We start from the raw sequence: 7,573 nt of genomic DNA, 5'->3' as shown, positions 1-7,573 counted from the left end.
AATTAATATGTATCCGCGAAATTCCTGGTCGATTGCGTGACACTAACATGTAAGAAAATTAGAGCTGGCGTTTACCCCTTGTTCTAGATGAACCCCGCACTCGTGATTCGAGTGAGTCTGTGAAATACAAGAGAGGAACAAGATACAAGATACAAGATACAAGTACGCACGCGTGAAAACACTCACGCGCGCGCGTGTGTGTGTGTGCGTGCGTGCGGCGTGCGTGCGTGCGTGGTACTTGTGTATGCGCAAGCGCGTATTGTGTGTTCGAAGAGTGTGACGTTGGAAGGATTGGAATAACGCGTGAATCATGGGCAAACGAAAAATCTAACCTGGACTCTATATATAGCACACACACACACACCCACCCACACACACACACACACAGGGACGCGCGCGCGAGCGCACACAACACACACAACATCACACACACACAGCAGCGCGCGCGCCGCGCACAGCGCCACAGCCACACACACACACACACCCACCACACAACACACACACACGGTCGCGCGCGCACACGCGGACACGCACTAACACACAGCACACACCGACGACACACACACACACACATCACACACGACACAGCGCACATAACATACGCGCTCACTGCACGCGCCAACGCAACAAACTGCACACGCACACGCACATGTAGGCGCACGACGCGCCACAGCACACGCACACGCACACGCGCGCACACACACACGCGCACACACACACACGCACGCACGCACGCACGCACGCACGCACACACACACACACACACACACACACACACACACTTATATGTTACACTAACAATACTTATTCCTGCATAAGAAAGTTACTGCTATAGTTGCGGATTGCTCTAAAAACGCAATGTAAATGTTTAAGGACCACAATGTAATTAAGTGTGCTTGTCATATTTTTTGTGTAATAATCCTTGGTAGGTATCTAGCAATGTATTTTATTTATTCATAATTAAATTAACTTTAATGGTAATATTTGAGAAACCGAACGAAGGAAAAATGCAAACTAAGCTTGAACATAAGTTTCATTTTTTTCAGTTGTGATCTAGTTTTTATAGTGTTGTAATGTATGTGTAGCAAATTTCACTGCGGTAGCCTGTGTTGCCACAGCCCGGTAGGTCATCTACCATGAGCGATAAATATCATGTATTAACGGCTTTGTACGCGTGGGAAAAGGATTTAACTTTAGTGTGGACTGGTGACCACGCAAAAAAATTATGCAACCAGAGTTGTCAGAGTTAGCCGAACGCGATGACGACTTGCTGAGTTAGGAATGAATCAGACAGGTGAAAGGCGCGGATATTGCGAGGTGGGCAGTAATCGCGCGAGAGCGTGTCTTAGCGAATGCTAAAGACGTGCGGAATTATAATAATCGTGGAGAAAGTGAAGAACCGTTAATAATAGCAATAATAATAATAATAACAATAATCAGTTATTAATAATAATAATAATAATAATAATAAGGTAATAATAAGAGCTGAGGTGGGAAAGTTGGAGTATAGAAGTATAGAAGGCGAGTGCATAAAGCGAGCAAAAGGAGCGAGAACTATTGGCTGTTCGTGCGCGTTTCCCGCGACCTTAATTCGCTGTTCGGAAGTTGCGCGCATGTTTACTCTGCATACGTGTATAACTCTGACAGGGTAATGTCACGACTTTGTATTTCCCGTAGATTTTACTGTAACAGGTAGCCTATGTTTAGCCTTGCCCTAACCCCGATCAAAAACTCTATATATAATTATCATCGCACTATAATATCGCGTAAAGCATTCTTGGACGAATATCTGTTGCAGATTTGATCAGGACAAAGACGGATTTTTATCCCTGGAGGAACTCAAAGTGATGCAGCAAAAACAAGGCGAACCACTTACTCACCTAGAAATGAAGAGTATTATGCGGGTAGCAGACGAAGATAATGACAACCAACTCACCATGCGTGAGGTAGATCTAACGTTTGATAACCAAGTTAATGCCGAATGTTATTATTTATATGTTATTATGCCGAATATTATTTCCTGGATGAAAGCGCATCATTGTGTACAGTTTGCCGTATGTTTTCTACCCTTAATATTGTGAGAACTACCCTAAGAAATGTATGGCACACTGACAGTGTTTGTTAATGCGCAGGTTCCTTATAATATGCCTGTATAATTATATTGATAATACACGATAGTTCACATACATCGCAAACAATTAAATTATTTTCCAGTTCCTTTTGATGCTAAAAAAGGCGTCACTGGGGGAACTTCCAAACGGATCGGAATTTGCCAAAATGGTGGAGACGAATAAAAAATTTGGGAGCAATATTGAAGTTGACAAGGCAGGGGTAGGAGGAGCCATGAACTTTTTCGACGCCAAGGTATGTCACCTGTAACTTATGCGACTGTCAATATGCACTCACATGAGCAACAGCATCGACCTGCTTGTCTTAATGTCTTTATAATCTTTTTGTACCTCGCTTATAAAAATCATGGTCAATACGTAACAACAGCACGTAATCCAGGATGTCTTGCAGAGAGCGACTTGCTAAATAACATTAGTTTTCACATGCATCTAGTTATACCTCCATGCACGGAATGGTGCGGGGAATGTGGAGGCCGTCGAGAAGGGGGGTAGGCGGTCGCGAAGGAGAGAAGGACGGGGGAGGGGGAAGGCGGTCGAGAAGGGGAGAACGGGGGAGGGGGTAAGCGGTCGAGAAGGGGAGAAGGACGGGGGAGGGGTAGGCGGTCGAGAAGGGGAGGACGGTGGAGGGGGTAGGCGGTCGAAAAGGGAAGAAGGATAGGGGAGGGGGTAGGCAGTCGAGAAGGGGAGGACGGGGGAGGGGTAGGCGGTCGAGAAGGGGAGGACGGGGGAGGGGTAGGCGGTCGAGAAGGGGAGCAGGACGGAGGAGGGTGTAGGCAGTCGAGAATGGGAGCAGGACGGAGGAGGGGGTAGGCAGTCGAGAAGGAGAGCAGGGCGGGGGGAGGGGTAGGCGGTCGAGAATGGGAGCAGGACGGGGAGGGGGTAGGTGGTCGAGAAGGGGAGCAGGACGGGGGGAGGGGTAGGCGGTTGAGAATGGGAGCAGGACGGGGAGGGGGTAGGCGGTCGAGAATGGGAGCAGGACGGGGGAGGGGGTAGGCGGTCGAGAAGCGGAGTAGGACGGGGGAGGGGGTAGGCGGGTTCTCGTACACCCGCACTATCAGCGGTTAACTTAATTTGCCTAGAGGCAATGCCACGCGCAGTTAGTGTTCTGGGAAGTTCGCTATTAACCATGTAATAGCATTTATATTGATTGGTCTATGTGGGGGCATCCTGGCTACGGCACTAATACGAACCAATTTTCTGCGGGCGCGCGCGCGCTTCTTTTCGTAGTCCTTTCTTTGCTCCTCTAGGCATTCGTTTTTGTTATTTTCTCGGTCCCTATCTTCTCGCGCCTGTATAACATAGGGACGTTTACGTGCTGCTGGTTCTTAGATGCTATGTAAAACTTTGCTAAAGCCCGGCGCACACGTGGCGATTTTTATCGACAGTACCGTCGATTTTTATCGCCGGTACTGTTGATAAAAATCGTCACGTGTGCGCCACCCGGCGACAATTCAACCGAGACAGGATAAGGAAGCCAATAAAGTTGAACAAGAGAAAAGGGCTTCTTTTAAAGCCAGGGCACAGCAATTCGAATAGGGGATACATAGTATGTTATACAACAGGTTCAAATGCTAGCTCCCTCCACCGATGACAACAGCGATAGTTACATATTAGACATAGCAATCTCCCTTCGTACTTATTTAAACATGCAAGATGGTGTAATTCCAATCTCTTGCCTTAAAACAATGTTTTGTTAAACTGCAAAATCATAACATTGTGCATTTTTGACTCTATGCTGTTCGAAATACTAAATACTACATAACAAGCTTTCAAAAGTAACTTGTCTCAAGTGACAATTTTATTTAACTTCACATCTCAGCCAACATAGTTCAAGGGCAAATGAATAGGAAGAGCCACCTGGTAACGCTAATTTTATAATGGGCGCCTCGGTATGTTTTTACGGTACAATTGTGCAACCAAATAGGGTTGCTATTACTATGCGTTAGTACTATTACTGTGCAATTGCACGCCTAACGCACGAGGCTGCGTTGAAGTGGAAGGCTAGCTTGAAACTGCAAGCCTCGTCTACTCTGGCGCGCATCAAGTCGCAGGTCACTCTACAAGAACCCCATCTTTTACAAAACCCCGTCGAATCGCCCTCCAACAGAATGAATCTGTTTGACAGTGAATTAGTTTGTGGTTCTGACCAGTCACTAACGACTACTGCCATTTCACAGCAGGACCTGCTCATAACTAGTCACGCTAGGTATAAGCTGGAAGAAATACTGCCTTAAATACTAATTGAAATAGAATCTCGAGTAATTTTAAGTAAAAGGGGTCATCAACCTACCGTAGCACCAAAAACTCAGTAGAAACACTAAGACATGTTGTTCACAGCCAGTTGAGTTGATCTAGCAGCAGCAAGAGCACCTCTTGTCGCATGTCAACACACCTGCGCTACACACATCAGACTCTCTGCCATCACAATACAAGCACACATTTCGTAATAATTAAATTCCCAATATACATTTACACGAGCGGGTCTTCGAAAATTCAGATTAGAAGTTTAAACACGTAAAAATCTGTGGCATCACATGCCAATTCTGCTAGATGTTGCTTAGTAAGCTGGTGAAATGCTCATTCGCTGAACTATCAGTGAATTTTTTTACCGCTCAGTAGTTCACCTGTTAGGCAACCAAATGATTCACCGGAGAGAACAAAGATGTTCAGCAAAATTTAGAACCGAAGAAAAGGGTTGTTCTAAGTTATGAAGAGATTCAGTTCCGAGTGTCGGCCACGGATAAAGCTAGACTCCTCTCACGCGCAGGCAGCTAACCTTGCTTTACTCAGAACACACCTCTTCAGCTATTTATATACTACCACAAAATCCATCTAAAATGAAACATCATAAAAAAAATACGCCTACAAGCATCCATCATTTTCCCATACAAAATACAATTTCGATAAACAGCATCGGCACCGACGTACGCTGAGTAAATAAATGTCCAGGTACACCTGCTTCTGTCCAAAGGAAACCTTCACATTTTTTGTTTCTAATGTCAGAAGTGATGCACGTAACGAGTCAACACCTTCAGACAAACAATACGATATATAGGTTCCGTGTTTACCCCACCACGCACAAGTGTCTCGGTAATGGCGTGCTGGATTAGACAACGACAACCTCTTCACAACAGGTCTCGGTTGTGGTGAACACAAAAACGCATTTTTTTTATATATAAATATAAAATACATGTATATTGCTTACAAGAATGGTGAGCCATGTAAATCGCACAAAAAATCCAAGTCTCCTAATTAACCAAGCGAACCAGGTGGGCACGCGGCACTTACATATGGAAGGACTTACTGCACTTCAGCTAATGCTCCAACATGCTCGACGCACCCGCTGCTAAGTTTGCCAGTGGCAGTGAACCACAGGCGTGACGTAACATGTGTGGCTGTGCATATGAACCACTAGTCTTTACTTCACAGAGCACTACTACACACGTACACGCGTGTAATAGTTCATAACACTAGGTGGTCAAATGACACCGGAATTCAGTAGATAAAAAACTCATACTGGCTATTTTATTTAGCATTTCTCTTTCACATTGTTTGACATTAAAATGGTTCAAACATAGAGCAAAAACTTGCAAAACACTTGATAATCATTTATTATAATGGATAATGAATTTATTTCAAAAACAACACGTTGTCTATGAAGACATGCCCTAGTTAAACTTCAGCTGCAGGAAAGACCCAATACGCATGGTAAACTACCCAAGACCCTCCCAATCCCACAAAAATCCTATATCATCTGTACCAGGAAATATTTCATGAATGAAACAAGTACTCCTTGGCCAACGGTAATATGGGGGTTCATCCGATAGAACCAGCCCACAGATGGACACTGCACACAGTGGCAGGCCAGAGATGCATACTCCAAGCACATCAGCACAATCCCTCAAGCCTCCAAGGCAAATGTGCCCGTGTTGCCCTATGGCGACGCCTCTGCTACAGATACACGCGTAAGAAAGTAGAGCTCTTGTGCTTTCGGCAGAGGGAAACAACATCAGGTCTGTTAGAAAATGGACTGCATCATTGTGTAACACGACCCCTGGCTGCGTCTCATCGATCTAATTATAGCCATAATCTTCGTAAAGAGAATATGTACAAATCAGGCCATGATTTCTCAAAGAGAATCCCCAGTCTAGATCCTTCCTGTCCACCGATAAGCACGGTGTTCGCCATAAGCACTAGTCTGACGACAAGACCACCCATCCACACAATAGGACCAGGCAGAAACGGTACATAATCTCTAGATTATTTTGCAAAACAGAAACTGATAGCATCGTAGTCAGCATGACACAGGAGGCCGTCATGAAAAGCAGTCAACATGTAGTATTTGTAAGAGATGTTGATAGAAGATCATTTGATGAAGAGTTATCGCGATAGTTTGCTGACCAATGCCGAGGATGACAGCTCACCAATAATTTGTTTGAGTAGCAAATGGGAAAACAGTTAGCGCCTGTGCCTGGTTGAATTATTTCTTGTCACTGAATGTCTTTACTGCGATAGCACATTCGTTGTCCATGGCCTTTAGAACTGTAACCTGAAAATACAAGAGCACACATTTTACCAGGCGAATGCATCAAATGTGTTGTGTGGCAAAAGGTTCATTAGAGAAAATGGCAAAAATTAAAATTCCATAATTTGGTGGGGGAAAGTGTGTGAGCAACTGCTTGGGTAAACATCTGAAGCAACAGAATTCCATGCTTCCAAAACACATACCAGTGCTAATTAGAATGATTGTCACAGAGAGGGCTAATAATACCCCCCACCCCCGCTTTGAGCTGTTATGTATTGTAATTTGTAGAATTTGTCAACAAACGGTTTCATGGGAAAAATCAGCTGCCACAGAAGGCGCAAGCAAACGCAGAGTGAAACATGAACAACATCTAGCACATACTCATGCAGGGGTAGAAATTAACTTTTAAACACGGAAGTCCAACGGGACTCCCTACACTCAAAAAGAGGGAGTCCGCAGCAAAATGAGGGAGTATGCAGTCTGAGGTTCAAAATTAAAGATATTACTAATAACGCATGTGCTTATTTTTAAGATTCATGCGGTTGCACGTCTGCCAAATTTTCTCTGGACATTAGCTGAAAAATACGGTAATTCCGCGAGGCTGTGCTCTGGAACGAACTAATTAGTATGGCAGCATTTTTAAGGAGTCACACGGACTCCTGCATAATCAAATCAGGAAGTCGGACAGTAAATATGGGAGTATTTGCCTCCGGACTCCCGCTAATTTCGCACCCTGCACACGCGCACGCACACACAGGGATGGAGGGAGGGAGGGAGGGAGAAAGAGAAAGGGGGGGGAGAGAGAGGAGAGAGAGAGAGAGAGAGAGAGAGAGAGAGAGAGAGAGAGAGAGAGAGAGAGAGAGAGAGAGAGAGAGAGAGAGAGAGAGAGAGAGAGAGAGAGAGAGAGAGAGAGAGAGAG

The 7,573-nt window shown here is 45.0% G+C and overlaps 1 long non-coding RNA gene across 1 annotated transcript in view; it reads left to right on the top strand.

The window, feature by feature from the left end:
* The first annotated feature begins 2,282 nt into the window (after window positions 1-2,282).
* LOC106807896 overlaps window positions 2,283-7,573 on the top strand; it is a 6,705-nt gene continuing 1,414 nt past the window's right edge. Inside the window, exon 1 of the long non-coding RNA XR_001393719.1 lies at window positions 2,283-2,364. This is a non-coding gene — a long non-coding RNA (uncharacterized LOC106807896). The remainder of the gene's footprint in view (window positions 2,365-7,573) is intronic.

Source organism: Priapulus caudatus, unplaced genomic scaffold (genome assembly GCF_000485595.1).
Source record: "Priapulus caudatus unplaced genomic scaffold, Priapulus_caudatus-5.0.1 Scaffold240, whole genome shotgun sequence".
Classification (NCBI taxonomy): domain Eukaryota; kingdom Metazoa; phylum Priapulida; class Priapulimorpha; order Priapulimorphida; family Priapulidae; genus Priapulus; species Priapulus caudatus.
The sequence above is the reverse complement of the archived record's forward strand: the minus strand, read 5'-3'. Positions and strand labels throughout refer to the sequence as shown.